The following is a 21,943-nucleotide window of genomic DNA, read 5'->3' on the forward strand; positions in this document are numbered from 1 at the left end:
CCCACCCAACTGTGGGTGATAACTCTGATGAGATATTTCAATGGAGGTGTGGCCCCACCTGTTCAGGGTGGGCCTTGATCAGTGGAGCCATATAAATGAGCAGACAGACAGAGGGAACTCAATGCAGCTGTGAGTGATGTTTTGAAGAGGAGCTAGAGCCAAGAGGGACACTTTGAAGAACACACAGGAGCTGGGAAGAGAGGAGCTGCAAATGAGAGACAGTTTGAAGATGGCCATTAAAAGCAGACTCTTGCTCCAGAGAAGCTGAGAGAGGACAAATATCCCAAGTGCAACTAACAGTGACAATTTTGAGGGGCTGAAGCCTAGAGAGGAACGTCCTGGGAGAAAGTCATTTTGAAACCAGAACTCCAGAGCAGACACCAGCCACGTGCCTTCCCAGCTAACAGAGGTTTTCCGTACACCATTGGCCATCCACCAGTGAAGGTACCCAATTGCTGATGTGTTATCTTGGACACTTTATGGTCTTAAGACTAACTGTGTAACCAAATAAACCCCCTTTTATAAAAGCCAATCCATCTCTGGTGTTTTGCATTCTGGCAGCATTAGCAAACTAGAACAACCATGCTCTTGCACAAAGGCAGTCTCCAACTTACTTGCTTTACATACTTGTAAAGAAGATATTCTGGCTTTACTGTCATTTTTTCACCATCCAAGGACAGAAACCATCTGTAGAAAACTTGCAATATTATAAAACTGAAGTCAATTATTTGGAATATTTGTTGTTCATTGATGGATGGAAGATATTTCCATCCAAAAGTTAGCCTATATTAGAAATAAAGCCACCTACCATGAAAAAAAAAGACTCCATCAATTTTTAGGACTGGTTGGGTATTGCAGGGAGTGGACCCCATGGTTTTGTGAAAAGCCTATGTGTCTCAAGGAGATGTTATAGGATGCATCACCAGGGTATTTATTGTGGTCAAAAGTAGCTGGAGAAGACTTTCAAACCCTTAAATTACTCATTGTTTCCCCACTGGTATTAGAAGTTCCCAAGTCTGATATATGATTCCATTTTTTTCTGTAACCTGAATAAAGGAACTACTAGTGGTGTGCTTACTTAAAAATTAGGCCCTGATTATAGCCCTGTTGTGTATTTTTCCATGTTATTGTGTACTGTTGCTCTGAAGATACTAGGATGTTTACAAGCCAATGAAGCAGATGATATTCTGATTGAAAGGCTCAGGCCTTGACTCACATGTAACTTATGCTGTTACTGCCATTTTCCAAATTCATGAAACACAACAGTGTGCCATCAAATTAGCTATGAATAAGCATTATTGTCTAATCCTAATATTATTCTAGAAAGGTGTAACCTTTGAAACAAAGCTACTCTGCTGCCAGTTCTTGGCCAAATAGGTGGCCATGATTGCCTCACAATCATAAAAGGAGATCCTTGACCTTGCTCTGATTTATAAGAATTCCTATTCCCAATCCTGTCTTAATTGTGTTCTCTGACAGAATTTGTATGAGAGATACACAGGATATTACAAAGCATCTTATGCAATAGTCAGTACTCATGAGGTTTAAGAGGTTTATGGTCTCCCAAACATAAAATCAACTCAAGAAACAGAACTCAAAACAGTTTCACAAGCATTTAAATTAGCCACAGGGAGCTATAAACTTCCCTCTCAGCACCACACTTGCTGTGTCCCATGGGTATGTTTCATTTTCATTCACCTCAAGATATTTCCTAATTTTGCTTCTGATTTCCTCTTTAACCCATTTGTTGTTTAAGGATATGTTTCTAAATTTACACACATTCATGAATTTTCCATTTCTCCCTCTGTTATTGATTTCTAGCTTCAATCTATTGTAGTCAGAGAGTATGCATTGTATGATTTCAATATTTTGAATTTATTGAGACTTCTTTTGTGAGCCAACATGTAGTCTATCCTGGAGGAATGGAAAATTCACAAATATTTAGAAGTTTATAGCTCTAAATGCTTACATAAAAAAGAATGACATCAAATCAGAGACCACTTGGTGATGGTGTATGTTTTTTTTTAATCTGTCTTTGCATTTCATTTGCAAGTGTTTCATTGAGGATTTTTGCATCTCTATTCATTAGGGAGATTGGCAAGTAGTTACCCTTTTTTGCAGCATCATGACCAAGTGGGGTTCATTCCAGGCATGCAAGGATGGTTCAACATAAGAAAATCAATCAATGTGTTACAACACATTAACAAATCAAAAGGGAAAAATCAAATGATCATCTCAATAAATGCTGAAAAAGCATTCGACAAAATCCAACATCTCTTTTTAATAAAAACACTTCAAAAGGTAGGAAATTGAAGGAAACTTCCTCAATATTATAAACAACATATATGAAAAACCCACAGCCAGCATAGTACTCAATGGTGAGAGACTGAAAGCCTTCGCTCTAAGATCAGGAACAAGACAAGGATGCCCGCTATCACCACTGTTATTCAACGTTGTGCTAGAAGTGCTAGCCAGGGCAATCTGGCAAGACAAAGAAATAAAAGGTATCCAAATTGGAAAGGAAGAAGTGAAACTGTCATTGTTTGCAGATGATGTGATCTTATATCAGGAAAACCCCGAGAAATTGATGATACAGCTACTAGAGCTAATAAACAAATTTAGCAAAGTAGCAGGATACAAGATTAATGCACATAAGTCAGTAATGTTTCTATATGCTAGAAATGAACAAACTGAAGAGACACTCAAGAAAAAGATACCATTTTCAATAGCAACTAAAAAAATCAAGTACCTAGGAATAAACTTAACCAAAGATGTAAAAGACCTATACAAAGAAAACTAAATAACTCCACTAAAAGGAATAGAAGGGGAACTTAAAAGATGGAAAAATATTCCATGTTCATGGATAGGAAGGCTAAATGTCATTATGATGTCAATTCTACCCAAACTCATCTACAGATTCAATGCAATTCCAATCAAAATTCCAACAACCTACTTTGCAGACTTGGAAAAGCTAGTTATCAAATTTATTTGGAAAGGGAAGATGCCTCGAATTGCTAAAGACACTCTAAAAAAGAAAAACCAAGTGGGAGGACTTACACTCCCCGACTTTGAAGCTTATTATAAAGCCACAGTTGTCAAAACAGCATGGTACTGGCACAAAGATGGACATATAGATCAATGGAATCGAATTGAGAATTCGGAGATAGACCCCCAGATCTATGGCCGACTGATCTTTGATAAGGCCCCCAAAGTCACTGAACTGGGTCATAATGGTCTTTCCAACAAATGGGGCTGGGAGAGTTGGATATCCATATCCAAAAGAATGAAAGAGGACCCCTACCTCACACCCTACACAAAAATTAACTCAAAATGGACCAAAGATCTCAATATAAAAGAAAGCATCATAAAACTCCTAGAAGATAATGTAGGAAAACATCTTCAAGATCTTGTATTAGGCGTCCACTTCCTAGACTTTACACCCAAAGCACAAGCAACAAAAGAGAAAATAGATAAATTGGAACTCCTCAAGCTTAGAAGTTTCTGTACCTCAAAGGAATTTCTCAAAAAGATAAAGAGGCAGAAAACTCAATGGGAAAAATTTTTGGAAACCATGTATCTGACAAAAGACTGATATCTTGCATATATAAAGAAATCCTACAACTCAATGATGATAGTACAGACAGGCCAATTATAAAATGGGCAAAAGAAATGAAAAGACACTTCTCTGAAGAGGAAATACAAATGGCCAAGAAACACATGAAAAAATGTTCAGCTTCACTAGCTATTAGAGAGATGCAAATTAAGACCACAATGAGATACCATCTCACACCAATTAGAATGGCTGCCATTAAACAAGCAGGAAGCTACAATGCTGGAGGGGATGTGGAGAAATTGGAACTTTTATTCATTGTTGGTGGGACTGTATAATGGTTCAGCCACTCTGGAAGTCAGTCTGTTAGTTCCTTAGAAAACTAGTTATAGAGACACCCTTCGATCCAGCAATTTCACTTCTTGGTATATACCCAGAAGTTCGGAAAGCAGTGACATGAACAGATATCTGCATGCCAATGTTCATAGAAGCATTATTCACAATTGCCAAGAAATGGAAACAACCCAAATGTCCTTCAACAGATGAGTGTATAAATAAAATGTGGTATGTACACACGATGGAATACTACACAGCAGTAAGAAGGAACGATGTCGTGAAACACATGACAACATGGATGAAACTTGAAGACATAATGCTGAGTGAAATAAGCCAGGCACAAAAAGAGAAACATTATATGCTGCCACTAATGTTAACTTTGAAAAATGGAAAACAAATGGTTTATAATGTAGAATGTAGGGGAACTAGCGATAGAGAGCAATTAAGGAAGGGGGAACAATAATCCAAGAAGAACAGATAAGCTATCATGGGTAAATTTAACTTTCTGGGAATGCCCAGGAATGACTATGGTCTGTTAATTTCTGATGGGTATAGTAGGAACAAGTTCACAGAAATGTTGCTATATTAGGTTACTTTCTTGGGGTAAAGTAGGAACATGTTGGAAGTAAAGTAATCTTAGGTTAGTTGTCTTTTTCTTACTACCTTGTTATGGTCTCTTTGAAATGTTCTTTTATTGTATGTTTTTCTAATTTTCTTAATTATTTTTATTTTTCATACAGTTAATTTAGAAAAAAAAGTTTAAAAAAAAAACAAGGAAAAAAGTATGCAGAGCCCCCTTGAGGAGCTGGTGGAGAATGCAGGGGTATTGGCCTGCCGTACCTCGATGGTTGTTAGCATGCCTACAGACATAGGGGACTGGTGGTTTGATGGATTCAGCCCTCTACCAGGGGATTTGCCCTTGGGAAGACTGTTGCTGCAAAGGAGAGGCTAGGCCTCCTTATATTTGTTCCTAAGAGCTTCCTCCCGAATGCCTCTTTGTTGCTCAGATGTGGCCCTCTCTCTCTACCTAAGCCAACTTGAAAGGTGAAATCACTGCCCTCCCCCCTACATGGGATCAGACACCGAGGGTAGTGAATCTCCCTGGCAACTTGGAATATGACTCCCAGGGAGGAATGTAGACCTGGCATCATGGGATGGAGAACATCTTCTTGACCAAAAGTGGGATGTGAAAGGAAATGAAATAAGCTTCAGTGGCAGAGAGATTCCAAACGGAGCCGAGAAGTCACTCTGGTGGGCACTCTTATGCATAATATAGACAACCCTTTTTATATTCTAATGAATTGGGGTAGCTGGTGGTAGATACCTGAAATTATCAAACTACAACCCAGAACCCATGAATCTTGAAGACAATTGTATAAAAATGTGGCTTATGAGGGGGGACAGTGGGATTGGAGGGCTGTGCCAGTTTGGATGTATTATGTCCCCCAGAAAAAGCCATATTCTTTGATGCAATCTTGTGGGGCAGACATAATAGTGGGGATTAAGTTGGAACGTTTGGATTAGGTTGTTTGCATGGAGATGGGCCCCACCCAACTGTAGATGATAACTGATGGGATATTTCCATGGAGGTGTGGCCCCACCCATTCAGGGTGGGCCTTGATCAGTGGAGCCATATAAACATGCTGACTCAAAGAGAAGGAACTCAGTGCAGCTGTGAGTGACGTTTTGAAGAGGACCAAGTTTGCCAGAGAGGAAGGTCCTGGGAGAAAGCCATTTTGAAACCAGAACTTTGGAGCAGATGCCACCCATGTGCCTTCCCAGCTAACAGAGGTTTTCCGGATGCCATCGGCCATCCTCCAGTGAAGGTACCCGATTACTGATGTGTTACCTTGGACACTTTATGGCCTTAAGACTGTAACTGTGTAGCCAAATAAACCCCCTTTTTATAAAAGCCAATCCATCTCTGGTGTTTTGCATTCCACAGCATTAGCAAACTAGAACAGATTTTGGTACCAGAGAAGTGGGGTGCTTTTGCTGCTGAGTCTGCAAATATCAAACATGTTGGAATGGCTTTTCAAATGGATAAGGGGAAGATTCTGGAAGAATTGTGAGGCGCTTGATAGAAAAGGCCAAAACTGCTTTAAAGAGACTGTTTATGGAAATATGAACTCTAAAGATACTTCTGATGAGGACTTGAACAGAAATGATGACTGTGTTGTTGTGAACTGGAAGAAAGGTGATCCTTGTTTTAAAGTGGCAGAGAATTTGGCAAAATTGAGTCCTGGTGTCAGATGGAAGGAAGAATTTGAAAGTGACAACCTGGAATACTTAGCTGAGGAGATCTCCAGACTACATGTGGAGGAGGTACCCTGGCTTCTTCTTGCAGCTTTTAGTAAAATGCGAGCAGAGAGAGAGAAACTTAGAACTGAACTCTTGGGTTCAAAGAAACCAGAAGCTGATGGCTTGGAAAATTATGAGCTTCCAGGGGGTGGAATCCCAGAAGCTACAGCCCAATGTGAGGATGTAACCAAACATGGAACCCAGCTGCCATTTCAGTACAAGCCAAGATTGGAGATGGAATTATCCAGAAAGGATTTGTGGAAAGTCCTATTGTCTGATGGCTTTGACCCCTGTGTGCTTCATGGGAAGCCAACAGAATTTTTGCGAGATCTTTACAGACAGAGCTGTTGCCAGTCTAGACCAGAGGAGACAGACAAGGAACAAATTGAAGGAAAAATTTCTTCAAAGACAGAGCCATGGAGGTTGAGGTCTGGAGTCAAGAGGCCTTTGGCTGGGAGAGTGGAGCAGCCCACATGCATGGAAAGGGTGAGTTTGCCCCAGAGGTCGAGGGTGGGCATTCCATCTCTATGCTCTAGAAGAGTTTTGCCACCCGAGGTCTCAAAGAGGGTGGAACACATTCCCAGGGAATTGGGGAGAGCCTGGCTGCCACCACACTGTTCTCAAGGGGTTGAGCGTGTGCCCTGGAGATGGAAGGGAATCCGGGAGCTGCCCCAATGTTTGAGGAGGGTGGGGCCGAGAAGGTGGTCTCCCCAATGTTTGGATATGTTGGAGCACTCACCTAAGCATTTGGAGAGGAAAGGGCTGCTGAAAAGGCCCTTAGGAAGGGTTAGACTCCCGCTCTCTCAAGCCCCAAGGATGCAACATCGTTCTGTTAATGACTGTCAGACTTTGAAATCTAATGGAGTTTGTCCTGCAGGTTTTAGGAACTGTTTTGGTCCTATTAACCCTGTTTTCCTTACTCTTTCTCCTTATGGCAATGGGAATGTTTATCCTATGAATGTCCCTCCTTTGTATATTGGAAGCATATAACTTGTTCTAAGTCCACAGATCCAAAGCTAAAGGAGAATTACGCCTTAGGACCCACCACGCCTGTAATTGATTTTGATAGGATCTTGTACTTAACTATTGTTACTGAAATGATTTAAGTTTCTGTGGTATTGTGGGATGAATGTATTTTGTATTTGGAAAGAATATGTTTTTCTGGGGTCCAGGGGGTGGAATGTGCCGGTTTGGATGTATTATGTCCCCCAGAAAAAGCCATATTCTTTGATGCAATCTTGTGGGGCAGACATAATAGTGGGGATTAAGTTGGAACGTTTGGATTAGGTTGTTTGCATGGAGATGGGCCCCACACAACTGTAGATGATAACTGATGGGATATTTCCATGGAGGTGTGGCCCCACCCATTCAGGGTGGGCCTTGATCAGTGGAGCCATATAAACATGCTGACTCAAAGAGAAGGAACTCAGTGCAGCTGTGAGTGATGTTTTGAAGAGGAGCAAGCTTGCTAGAGAGGAAGGTCCTGGGAGAAAGCCATTTTGAAACCAGAACTTTGGAGCAGATGCCAGCCATGTGCCTTCCCAGCTAACAGAGGTTTTCCAGATGCCATCGGCCATCCTCCAGTGAAGGTACCCGATTACTGATGTGTTACCTTGGACACTTTATGGCCTTAAGACTGTAACTGTGTAGCCAAATAAACCCCCTTTTTATAAAAGCCAATCCATCTCTGGTGTTTTGCATTCCACAGCATTAGCAAACTAGAACAGGGGCCATAGGGATCACACTCTCATTTGTCTAGTTTGTGGATGGATGAGTGGAAAGGTGGGGGAAGGAAACAAACAAACAGACAAGGGTGCCCAGTGTTCTTTTTTACTTTAGTTGCTCTTTTTCACTTTAATTATTATTCTGGTTATTTTTGTGTCTGTGGTAATGAGGGTGTCGGGGATTGATTTTGGTGATGAATGTACAACTATGTAATGGTACTGTGAACAATCAAATGTACGATTTGTTTTGTATGACTGTGTGGTATGTGAATATATCTCAATAAAATGAATATTAAAAAAAATTAGAAGTTAATGGCAAAAAAAAAAATTAAATCCTCCATATTTCTTTCTGCACTAACAGAATGAAATCTTCTATCATGGTAGGCTGCCCTTTCATTGTTAGGATTGTTTTTATAATTTTATTTTGTGTAATTAAGTGTTATATATGTTTCCTCTGCCTTCCTTATAATCTTAAGTCCCCCCCCCCCCCCACCAAAGTTGTCTTTTAAATCTGCCAGAGTTTCAAATAGCCACAAAGGCCAAATATGTGATTTTCTGATGAGATTTCCAGCTTTCTTTTTATCAAGTACAGTCCTTAAAAATAACAAGTGGAACAAAAATGGTATTATTTGTTTGTTTTTTACTACAAGTGTTCCTGATATAACTTGGACCTCAGGATTGCTGTCCAGTTTTCAACTGATGGTTATTCTATTTGCTGATTTCAACTTCCCAAACTACAAACTAAATGGGTACTCAGACCTGGAAGAGCTAATTTAGTTCAACAAGTGTTACTCATGGAGATATTTTCACCCATACATTTGCATAAATATTCTGAATCTTTCCAGGATGGATGCTCACATAACAAGGACAATTCTAGACTAAACAATGTACCATGGTTTTTCCTCTGTCATCCACCACATTTGAATGTTAAAGATGTGGTGATTTCTCCCTCCTCCTTTGTCATCAATAAAGCAAAGCCTGATTATACCCAGAGCCCACAGACTTATGTGTTCTTTTTGAAGCCATCAAACATGTGGTGACTCATTGTCCACCTCCCTTCTCCAGAAAGCCTGAATCAAGAATTATTAAGCATGGAAGAGAAAGTGAGGCTAGAATGACCCTGTGTCTCCTGTCACCATGGAACTAACCATGGATTATTTTTCACCAGAATCAAAGGCCAGCAGATAGAGCATACCAACAATAGGATGAACTGGACTGCTTTGTGCATCATTCTCTGCATGAGACTGTCATAAGACATGGGCTGCTGCATGACCTTATGGTTCCTCATAAGGAAGCCATTCAAGAGTTGGACATAATGAAGGAAACAAGCTTAAAGGAATAGGTTGATAGCTGTGAGGAAGAGGAGGCAGAAGAAAACACAGTGAGGAATGCAGAGCATACCCCACTGGGTGAGCAGGGCAACACTGATGGCCTTCAGTGGGATGAAAACCAGCAGCCAGATGCCCGTTGTGAAGATGCTGCCTTCTCCAGGTTTGCGGTCCCTTAGGTTGGTAACTGGGAGGTCATAGAAATAATCAAAGCCACAACTCAAAGAGTGGTGGCAAATGTCACTGTTGTTACAATTCATCCCGAGGTGCCACTTCCCTAACAGAGCTGTTGAATAGCCCTGATTCTTCAAAAGCTTGGTGAATGTAATCTCACTATTGGGAAGTCCTCCAAAAAAGGCCGAGAAGAGGAAACCTACATTTCAGGAATGTGATGCCATCCCTGATCTGACCAGGTACCGGTCAGTCATGAAGGCTGCCCTGCTCAGGGTGCATAGGAAAGATGCTTCCAGGTGCTGAGTGAGTTATCCTCCCTTTCTGGCCAACCAGCCAATATTGGGAGTTCAGAGAGTTTCATTTCTGTAGCACTCAGGATTTCCAATGCCGAGATTATCCACCATGAACATAACAATGTTGGGCCTCGACTCCGTACTGCTCCAGACTTCATGCAGGGATAACAGCATAAGGAAAAGGATCCCCAAAATTGCCAAAAATGATTTAAGACAATCCTTTAGTGGCCATCGTCCAGATGATCATGTCATTGAGGTCACCATGTGTGGATATAGCGGTAACATGAGCAGCACTCAGCAGAGATGAGCAGGGGACATTGGGCCCATGCTGCTGGGTGGGGAAGCCGGTTGACTGTGGCATCCTGTGCAGCAGTGGCTCTTGGCCTGGCATCTTTGCCCCCAGGCAACATTTGGCAGCTCCTGAGGATGAGGAGGGGTTTGCAGCTGGGACATGGAGGTGTCTGTGGCATGCAATGGAATGCTACTGCACACCCTGCCAAGCACAGCATGGCCCCATCTCCCAGCACAAGAGGACAGGGCACCAAATGCACTGCCAAGTGGTCTGGCTGCTCACAGTGACTACAGTCCATAAGTATTTTTAAGAAGCAGTTTTACTGAGATGTATTCCTACACCATACAATAAATCTGTTCTAGTTTGCTAATGCTGCCAGAATGCAAAACACCAGAAATGGATTGGCTTTTATAAAAGGGGGTTTATTTGGTTACACAGTTACAGTCTTAAGGCCATAAAGTGTCCAAGGTAATGCATCAACAATCAGGTACCTTCACTGGAAGATGGCCAATGGCATCTGGAAAACCTCTGTTAGCTGGGAAGGCACATGGCCAGCATCTGCTCTGAGTTCTGGTTTCAAAATGGCTTTCTCCCAGGATGTTCCTCTCTAGGCTTCAGCCCTTCAAAAATGTCACTTAGTTGCTCTTGTGGTATTTGTCCTCTCTTGGCTTCTCTGGAACAAGAGTCTGCTTTCCACAGCCATCTTCAAACTGTCTCTCATCTGCAGCTACTCTCTCAGCTTCTGTGCATTCTTCAAAGTGTCCCTCTTGGCTGTAGCTCCTCTTCAAAATGTCACTCTCAGCTGCACTGAGTTCCTTCTATTTGTCAGCTCATTTATATGGCTCCAGTGATTTAATTTAGACCCACCATGGATGGGTGGAATAACACCACCATGGAAATTATCCAAAGTCATCAACCACAGTTGGGTGGGGTGCATCTCCACAGAAACTCAAATAATTACAATCTAATCAACACTGATACATCTGCCCACACAAGATTACATCAATGACAATGGCATTTTGGGGGACAGAGCATATTCAAACTGGCACATTCCACCCCGTGGACCACAAAATGACATGCTCTTTCCATATACAAAATACATTCATCTCATCACAACATCACAAAAATTTAAATAATTTCAGTAACAATAGCTAAGTACAAGATCCCATTAAATCAGTTACATGTGTGGTGTGTCCAAAGCAAAATTCCCCTCTGACTGTGTACCTGTAAACGTAGAAAAAGTTATGTGCTTCCAATATACAAAGGAGGGACATTCATAGGATAAACATTCCCACTGCCATAAGGAGAAACTGAAAGGAAAACAGGGTTCACAGGACCAAAACAGTTCCTAAAACCTACAGGACAAACTCCATTAGACTTCAAAGTCTGAGAGTCATTTACAGAATAACATTGCATCCTTGGGGCTTGAGAGAGTAGGAGTCTAACCCTTCCTAAAGGCCTTCTTGGCAGCCTTTTCCTCTCCAAATGCTGGGGTGAGTTCTCCAACATATCCACACACTGGGTACACCACCTTCTCGGCCCCACCCTCCTCAAACTCAGCAGCACCCCACTTATGGTACCAAAATCTGTTCTAGTTTGCTAATGCTGCTGGAATGCAAAACACCAGAAATGGACTGGCTTTTATAAAGGGGGTTTATTTAGTTACACAGTTACAGTCTTAAGGCCATAAAGTGTCCAAGGTAATGCATCAACAACCAGGTACCTTCACTGGAGGATGGCCAATGGCATCTGAGTGCCTCTGTTGGCTGGGAAGGCATGTGGCTGGCATCTGCCCCAAGTTCTGGTTTCAAAATGGCTTTCTCCCGGGCTGTTCCTCTCTAGGCTGCAGCTCTTCTTCAAAATGTCACTCTCAGTTGCTCTTGGGGCTTTTGTCCTCTCTTAGCTTCTCCAGAGTAAGGGTCTGCTTTCAACAGCCATCTTCAAACTGTTTCTCATCTGCAGCTCCTCTCAGCTCCTGGGCATTCTTGAGAGTGTCCCTTTTGGCTGTAGCAAGTTTGGTCTTTCTGTCTGAGCTTATATAGTGCTCCAATAAACTAATCAAGGCCCAGGTTGAATGGGTGGGGCCACACCTCCATGGAAACTAGCCAATTAGAGTCATCACCCACAGTTGGGTGGGTCGCATCTCCATGGAAACACTCATAGGATTCCAAAATCTAATCAACTCTAATATGTCTGCTCACACAAGATTGCATCAAAGACAATGGCCTTTTTGGGGACATAATACATTTAACTGTCACACTCCACCCTGGACCACAAAATGACATTATCTTTCCATATACAAAATACATTCATCCCACAGCAATATCACAGAAACTTAACTCGTTTCAGTAACAAAAGTTAAGTACAAGATCCCATCAAAATCAATTACAGGCATGGTCTGTCCAAAACCACAATTCCCCTCTAGCTGTGGACTTGTGAAATTTAGAACAAGTTATGTACTTCCAATTTACAAAGGAGAGACAGTCATAGGGTAAACATTCCCATTGCTAGAAGGAGAAACTGAAGGGAAAACAGGGTTAACAGGACCAAAACAGCTCCTAAAATCAGCAGGACAAACTCCATTAGATTTCAAAGTCTGAGAGTCATTAACAGAATGACGTTGTATCTTTGGGGCTTGAGAGAGTGGGAGTCTAACCCTACCTAAGGGCCTTTGCAGCAGCCCTTTTCTCTCCAAACACCAGGTTGAGTGCTCCAACATATCCACCCATTGGGGAGACCACCTTCTTGGCCCCACTCTCCTCAAACACTGGGGCAGCACCAAGATTCTCTTCCATCTCTGGGCACATGCTCAACCTCTTAAGAACAGTGGGGTGGTGGCCAGGCTGTCCCCAGTCCCCTGGGAATGTGCTCCACCCTCTTTGAAGCCTGAGGTGGCAACACCTTTCCTGAATATCGAGGTGGAAGGCCCACACTCAACCTCCGGGCAAACTCAACCTTTCCATGCATGTGGGCCACTCCACTCTCCCAGCCTGAGACCTCTTGACTCCAGACTTCAAAATCTATGGCTCTGTCTTTAAAGAAATTTTTCCTTCAATTGTTCCTTGTCTGTCTCCTCCAGTACCAACTGGCAATGGCTCTGCCTGTAAAGAGCTCACAAAAATTCTGTTGGCTTCACATGAAGCAAGCAGGGGTCAAAGCCGTCAGACAATAGGACTTTCCACAAATCCTTTCTGCTTAACTCCTTCTCCAATCTTGGCTTGTACTGAAATGGTGGCTGGGTTCCATGTTTGGTTACATCCTCATGTTGGGCTGTAGCTTCTGAGGTTTCACTCCCTGGAAGCCCAGAGTTTTTTAGGCCATCAATTTCTGGTTTCTTTGAAACTACAAGTTAATTTCTCAGCTTATCTGTCCTCTCGCATTTTACTATAAGCGGCAAGTAAAAGCCAGGCTACTTCTTCTATATTTTGCTTGGAGATCTCATCATCTAAATATTCCCAGTCATTGCTTTCAAATTCTGCCTTCCATCCAACACCAGGACTCAATTTTGCCAAATTCTCTGCCACTTTAAGACAAGGATCACCTTCCTTCCAGTTTGCAACAGCACATTCATCATTTCTGCTCAAGGCCTTATAAGAAGTATCTTTAGAGTCCATATTTCCACACTCTCTTCAAAGCAGTCTAGACCTTTTCCATCAAGCTCCTCATGGTTCTTCCATAATCTTCCCCTTATCCATTAAAAAAGCCCTCCAACATGTTTGATATTTGCAAACTCAGCAGCACCCCACTTCCACTACCAAAATCTGTTCTAGTTTGCTAATGCTGCCAGAATGCAAAACCCCAGAAATGGACTGGCTTTTATAAAGGGGGTTTATTTGGTTACACAGTTACAGTCTTAAGGCCATAAAGTGTCCAAGGTAATGCATCAACAACTGGGTACCTTCACCGGAGGATGGCCAATGACATCCGGAAAACCTCTGTTGGCTGGGAAGGCATGTGGCTGGTGTCTGCTCCAAGTTCTGGTTTCAAAATTGTTTTCTCCCAGGACATTCCTCTCTAGGCCACTGCTCCTCTTCAAAATGTCACCCTCAGTTGCTGTTAGGGCATTTGTCCTCTCTTAGCTTCTCCAGAGCAAGAGTCTGCTTTCAATGGCCATCTTAGACTGTCTCTCATCTGCAGCTCCTCTCTCAGCTCTTGGGCATTCTTGAGAGTGCCCCTCTTGGCTGTAGCAAGCTTTCTTCTGTCTGAGCTTATATACTGCTCCAGTAAACTAATCAAGGCCCATGTTGAATGGGCAGGGCCACACCTCCATGGAAACTAGCCAGTTAGAGTCATCACTCACAGTTGGTTGGGACACATCTCCATGGAAACACTCATAGGATTCCAAAATCTAATCAACTCTAATATGTCTGCCCACACAAGATTGCATCATAGATAATGGTGTTTTGGGGGACATAATACATTGAACTGGCCATCATCCAAACTGAAATCAATGGCTTTCTGTATAAGCAAAAAGTTCTGCATTCTTTTCCACAATCAATTTTAGAACATATTCATTACTCCAAAAAGAGAAATTCCATACCCCCCATACCCTCCTACTTTTGAAACTTAGTGTTGCAGTGGTACATTTTTCCAATTGATGAAAGAATATTATGAAAAAAACTTTTAGCTATAATCCATAGTTTGCACTAGGTGTATTTTTTTACATGTACCACCTTATTATTAACACTTTATAACAGTGACAAACATTTGTTCTAATTCCTCAAAGAACATTCTTATATTTATACTATAACCCAGACTTACCATCCACGGCCAGGTTCTCTGCATTATACAGTCTAATGTTTTGTCCTCTAGCTTTCCTTGTAGAGATATACAAGACCCTGAATTTCTCCATTTGACCACAGTCACACACCTAATTCAGCACTGTTAATTAAACTCACAGTAATGTGCTACTATAACCTCTGCTCATTTACAAGCACTTAAAATCAACCTAATTGAAAATTCAGCCAAAATTAAGCATCAGCTCCCCATTCTCTACCTTCATTCTATCTTGTGGTAACTTATATTTCAAATTTTAACTTTATGAGTTTGCTTATTATATTTATTTCATGTTAGTGAGATCACACAATATTTGTCCTTTTGGGTCTGACTTATTTCACTCAACATAATGTCCTCAGGGTTCATCCATGTTGTTGCATGCTTCAGGAATTCATTCCTTTTTACAGCTGAATAACATTCCATCATATGTATATACAACATCTTGTTCATTCATTCATCAGTTGAAGGACACTTGAGTTGTTTCCATCTTTTGGCAAATGTGAATAATGCCACTAAGAATATCAGTGTGCAAACTTTTCATATCCTTGCTTTCAGTTCTACTCAGTATATACCTAGTAGCATGACTGACAGATCATATGGCAGTTCTATACTTAGCTTCCTGAAAAACTGCCAACTGTCTTGTAAAGAGGCTGTGCAATCTTACTTTCCTACCAACAGTGAATGAGTGTTCCTAATCCTCCACATCCTTTCCAACTCTTGTAGTTTTCTGTTTTTTTATTAGTGTCCATTGTAATAGGTGAGAAAGATCTCACTGTGGTATGGATTTGCATTTTCCTAATAGCTAGTGATGCTGAGCAACATTTCAGGTACTTTTAGCCATTTGTATTTCCTCTTTGGAAAAATGTCTATTCGAGTCTCTCGCCCATTTTTAATAGGGTTGTTTGTACTTTTATTTTTGATATTGATCAATGGAATCAAATTGAGGGTTCAGAATTAGATGCCCCCCCATCTATGGTCACTTAATACTTGATAAGGCTAAAGAGATAGAATCAATAATTTAAAATCTGCCAACAAAAATCTCAGGAGCAGATAGCTTTACAGGGGAACTTTAACAAATATTCCAAACAAAATTTTTACACCACTTACGCCAAAAATCTTTCAAAAAATTGAAATGGAGGGAATGCTCCCTAATCATTCTTTTTTTCTTTTTTTAAATTCATTTTTTGAGATATATTCACATACCACACAGTCATACAAAACAAATCATACATCTGATTGTTCACAGTACCATTACATAGTTGTACATTCATCACCAAAATCAATCCCTGACACCTTCATTATAACACACAAAAATAACAAGAATAATAATTAAAGTCAAAAAGAGCAATTAAAGTAAAAAAAGAACACTGGGTGCCTTTGTCTGTCTGTTTGTTTCCTTCCCCCATTTTTCTACTCATCCATCCATAAACTAGACAAAGGGGAGTGTGGTCCTTATGACTTTCCCAATCCCATTGTCACCCCTCATAACCTACATTTTTATACAATCATCTTCCAGATTCATGGGTTCTGGGTTGTAGTTTGATAGTTTCAGGTATCTACCACCAGCTACCCCAATTCATTAGAACCTAAAAAGGGTTGTCTATATTGTGCATAAGAGTGCCCACCAGAGTGACCTCTCAGCTCCTTTTGGAATCTCTCTGCCACTGAAGCTTATTTCATTTCCTTTCATTTCCCCCTTTTGGTCAAGAAGATGTTCTCCATCCCACGATGCTGGGTCTACATTCCTCCCAGGGAGTCATATTCCACGTTGCCAGGGAGATTCACTCCCCTGGGTGTCTGATCCCACGTAGGGGGGAGGGCAGTGATTTCACCTTTCAAGTTGGCTTAGGTACAGAGAGAGGGCCACATCTGAGCAACAAAGAGGCATTCGGGAGGAGGCTCTTAGGCACAATTATAGGGAGGCCTAGCCTCTCCTTTGCAGCAACAGTTTTCCCAAGGGTAAATCCTGTGGTAGAGGGCTCAACCCATCAAACCACCAGTCTCCTATACCTGTGGTCATGTTAGCAACCATCGAGGTGGGGTAGGCCAATACCCCTGCATTCTCCACAGTCTCCTCAAGGGGGCTCTACATATTTTTTTCCTTGTTTTTTTTTTTTAACTTTTTTTTTAAATCAACTGTATGAAAAATAAAAAAATAAAAAAATAAATTAAGAAAAAAAAATACAATAAAAGAACACTTCAAAGAGACCATAACAAGGGAGTAAGAAAAAGACAACTAACCTAAGAAAACTACTTTACTTCCAACATGTTCCTACTCTACCCCATTTCTGTGAACTTGTTCCTACTATACCCATCAGAAATTAACAGACCATAGTCATTCCTGGGCATTCCCAGAAAGTTAAATTTACCCATGATAGCTTATCTGTTCTTCTTGGATTACTGTTCCCCCTTCCTTAATTGCTCTCTAATGCTAGTTCCCCTACATTCTACATTATAAACCATTTGTTTTACATTTTTCAAAGTTCACATTAGTGGTAGCATATAATATTTCTCTTTTTGTGCCTGGCTTATTTCGCTCAGCATTATGTCTTCAAGGTTCATCCATGTTGTCATATGTTTCACGAGATCGTTCCTTCTTACTGCCGCGTAGTATTCCATCGTGTGTATATACCACATTTTATTTATCCACTCATCTGTTGAAGGACATTTGGGTTGTTTCCATCTCTTGGCAATTGTGAATAATGCTGCTATGAACATTGGCGTGCAGATATCTGTTTGTGTCACTGCTCTCCAATCTTCCGGGTATATACCGAGAAGTGCAATCGCTGGATCGAATGGTAACTCTATATCTAGTTTTCTAAGGAACTGCCAGACTGACTTCCAGAGTGGCTGAGCCATTATACAGTCCCACCAACAATGAATAAGAGTTCCAATTTCTCCACATCCCCTCCAGCATTTGTAGTTTCCTGTTTGTTTAATGGCAGCCATTCTAATCGGTGTGAGACGGTATCTCATTGTGGTCTTAATTTGCATCTCTCTAATAGCTAGTGAAGCTGAACATTTTTTCATGTGTTTCTTGGCCATTTGTATTTCCTCTTCAGAGAAGTGTCTTTTCATATCTTCTGCCCATATTATAATTGGGCTCTCTGTAGTACCGTCACTGAGTTGCAGGATTTCTTTATATATGCAAGCTATCAGTCTTTTGTCAGATACATGGCTTCCAAAAATTTTTTCCCATTGAGTTGGCTGCCTCCTTACCTTTTTGACAAATTCCTTTGAGGTACAGAAACTTCTAAGCTTGAGGAGTTCCCATTTATCTATTTATTCTTTTGTTGCTTATGCTTCGGGTGTAAAGTCTAGGATGTGGCCACCTAATAGAAGGACTTGAAGATGTTTCCCTACATTATCTTCTAGGAGTTTTATGGCACTTTCTTTTGTATTGAGATCTCTGATCCATTTTGAGTAAATTTTTGTGTGAGGTGTGAGGTAGGGGTCCTCTTTCATTATTTTGGATATGGATATCCAACTCTCCCAGCCCCATTTGTTGAAAAGACCATGATGACCCAGTTCAGTGACTTTGGGGGCCTTATCAAAGATCAGTCAGCCATAGATCTGGGGATCTATCTCTGAATTCTCAATTCAATTTCATTGATCAATATGTCTATCTTTGTGCCAGTACCATGCTGTTTTGACAACTGTGCCTTTATAATAAGCTTCAAATTCAGGGAGTGTAAGTCTTCCCACTTCGTTTTCCTTTTTTAGAGTGTCTTTAGCAATTCGAGGCATCTTCCCTTTCCAAATAAATTTGATAACTAGCTTTTCCAAGTCTGCAAAGTAAGTTGTTGGAATTTTGATTGGGATTGCATTGAATCTGTAGATGAGTTTGGGTAGAATTGACATCATAATGACATTTAGCCTTCCTATCCATGAACATGGAATATTTTTCCATCTTTTAAGGTCCCCTTCTATTTCTTTTAGTAGAGTTATGTAGTTTTCTTTGTATAGGTCTTTTACATCTTTGGTTAAGTTTATTCCTAGGTACTTGATTTTTTAGTTGCTATTGAAAATGGTATCTTTTTCTTGAGTGTCTCTTCAGTTTGTTCATTTCTAGCATATAGAAACATTACTGACTTATGTGCATTAATCTTGCATCCTGCTACTTTGCTAAATTTGTTTATTAGCTTTAGTAGCTGTATCATCGATTTCTTGGGCTTTTCCAGATATAAGATCATATCATCGCCAAACAATGACAGTTTTACTTCTTCCTTTCCAATTTGGATACCTTTTATTTCTTTGTCTTGCCGGATTGCCCTGGCTAGCAGTTCCAGCACAATGCTGAATAACAGTGGCAATAGCGGGCATCCTTGTCTTGTTCCTGATCTTAGAGGGAAGGCTTTCAGTCTCTCATCATTGAGTACTATGCTGGCTGTGGGTTTTTCATATATGTTCTTTATTACATTGAGGAAGTTTCCTACAATTCCTACCTTTTGAAGTGTTTTTACAAAAAGGGATGTTGGATTTTGTCAAATGCTTTTTCAGCATCTATTGAGATGATCATTTGATTTTTCTCTGTTGATTTGTTGATGTGTTCTAACACACTGATTGATTTCCTTATGTGAAACCATCCTTGCATGCCTGGAATGTACCCCACTTGGTCATGGTGCACGATTTTTTTAATGTGTCTTTGGATTCGATTTGCAAGTATTTTTTTGAAGATTTTTGCATCTATATTCATTAGGGAGATTGGCCGGTAGTTTTCCTTTCTTGCAGCATCTTTGCCTGGTTTTGGTATTAGATTGATGTTAGCTTCATAAAATGAGTTAGGTAGTGTTCCATTTTCTTCGATGTTTTGAAAGAGTTTAAGTAAGATTGGTGTCAGTTCTTTTTAGAAAGTTTGGTAGAATTCCCCTGTGAGGCCATCTGGCCCTGGGCATTTATTTGTGGGAAGCTTTTTGACGACTGATTGGATCTCTTTGCTTTTGATTGGTTGGTTGAGGTCTTCTGCTTCTTCTCTGGTCAGTCTAGGCTGTTCATATGTTTCCAGGAAATTGTCCATTTCCTCTACATTCTCCAATTTGTTCCCATACGGTTCACAGTATCCTCTTATAAATTTTTTAATTTCTTTGGGATCCACAGTAATGTCAACTTTCTCATTCATTATTTTGCTTATATGGGTCTTCTCTCTTTTTGATTTTGTCAGTCTAGCTAGGGGCTTGTCGATCCTGTTGATCTTCTCAAAGAACCAACTTTTGGTGATATTTATCCTCTCTATTGTTTTTTTGTTCTCTATGTCATTTATTTCTCCTTTAATCCTTGTTATTTCTTTTCTTCTACTTGGTTTAGGATTGGTTTGCTGCTCATTTTCTAGCTTCTTCAGTTGATCCACTAGTTCTTTGATTCTGGCTCTTTCTTCCTTTTTAATATATGCATTTAATGCTGTAAATTTCCCCCTCAGTACTGCTTTTGCTGCATCCCATAGGTTTTGGTATGTTGTGTTCTCATTTTCATTCATCTCTATATATTTAGCAATTTCTGTTGTTATTTCTGCTTTTAACCCACTGATTGTTTAGGAGCATGTTGTTTAACCTCCAGGTATTTGTGAATTTTCTAAGTCTCTGATGGCTATTGACTTCTAATTGTATTCCATTGTGGTCAGAGAATGTGCGTTGAATAATTTCAATCTTTTTAAATTTATTGAGGCTTGTTTTATGTCCCAGCATATGATCTATTCTGGAGAAAGTTCCATGAGCACTAGAGAAGAATGTATATCCTGGTGATTTGGGATGTAATGTTCTATATATGTCTGTTAAATCCAATTCATTTATCAAATTGTTTAGGTTTTCAATTTTCTTATTGGTATTCTGTCTGGTTGACCTATCTGTAAGAGAGAGTGATGTGTTGAAGTCTCCCACAATTATTGTGGATACATCAATTGCCTCCTTTAGTTTTGCCAGTGTTTCTCTCATGTATTTTGTGGCACCTTGATTGGGTGCATAAGCATTTATGATTGTTATTTCTTCTTGTTGAATTGCCCCTTTTATTAGTATGTAGTGGCCTTTTTTGTCTCTCATACCATCCTTGCATTTAAAGTCTATTTTACCTGAGATTAATATTGGTACACCTGCTTTCTTTTGGCTGTAGCTTGCATGAAATATTTTTTCCATCATTTCACTTTCAATTTCTTTGTGTCCCTGTCTCTAAGATGACTCCCTTGTATGCAACGTATTGATGGTTCATTTTTTTTTATCCATTCTGCAAATCTATATCTTTTAATTGGGGAGTCTAATCCACTTAGATTCAATGTTATAACCATGAAAGCATTTCTTGAATCAGCCATCTTATCCTTTATTTTATGTTTGTCATATATATTTTTCCCTCACTCTATTAATATCCTTTAATGTACCCATACTGAATCTCTTTAGTACTGAACCTTTCTCCATGTCTCTCTCTCCTTTCTTTGTTTCTCTGTCTGTAGGGCTCCCTTTAGTATCTCCAGTAGGGCAGGTCTTTTATTGGCAAAATCTCTCAGCATTTGTTTGTCTGTGAAAAATTTAAGCTCTCCCTCAAATCTGAAGGACAGCTTTGCTGGATAAATTATTCTTGGTTGGAAATTTTTCTCACTCAGAATTTTTAATATCTCATGCCACTGCCTTCTCACCTCCATGGTGGCTGCTGAGTAGTCACTACTTAGTCTTATGCTGTTTCCTTTGTATGTGGTGAATTGCTTTTCTCTAGCTGCTTTCAGAACTTTCTCCTTCTCTTCAGTATTTGACAGTCTGATCAGAATATGTCTTGGAGTGGGTTTATTTGGATTTATTCTATTTGGAGTTCACTAGGAATTTATGATTTGTGTATTTATGGTGTTTAGAAGGTTTTGGAAGTTTTCCCCAACAATTTCTTTGAATATTCTTCCTAGACCTTTACCCTTCTCTTCCCCTCCTGGAACACCAATGAGTCTTATATTTGGATGTTTTATATTATCTGTCATATCCCTGAGGTCCATTTTGATGTTTTCAATTTTTTCCCCATTCTTTCTTTTGTTCTTTCATTTTCCATTCTGTCATCTTCCAGGTCACTGACTCATTGTTCAACTTCCTCTAGTCTTGTACTATGAGTATCCAGAATCTTTTTAATTTGGTCAATAGTTTCTTTAGTTTCCATAAGATCATCTATTTTTTTATTTACTCTTGCAATTCTTCTTTATGCTC

At 40.3% G+C, this 21,943-nt stretch overlaps 1 pseudogene; it reads right to left on the minus strand.

Annotated features, from left to right (window-relative positions):
* The window catches only part of LOC119522205, a 40,445-nt pseudogene extending 30,946 nt beyond the window's left edge, over window positions 1-9,499 (minus strand).
* Between the last annotated feature and the right edge of the window lie 12,444 nt (window positions 9,500-21,943).

Source organism: Choloepus didactylus, chromosome X, assembly GCF_015220235.1.
Source record: "Choloepus didactylus isolate mChoDid1 chromosome X, mChoDid1.pri, whole genome shotgun sequence".
Classification (NCBI taxonomy): Eukaryota; Metazoa; Chordata; class Mammalia; order Pilosa; family Megalonychidae; genus Choloepus; species Choloepus didactylus.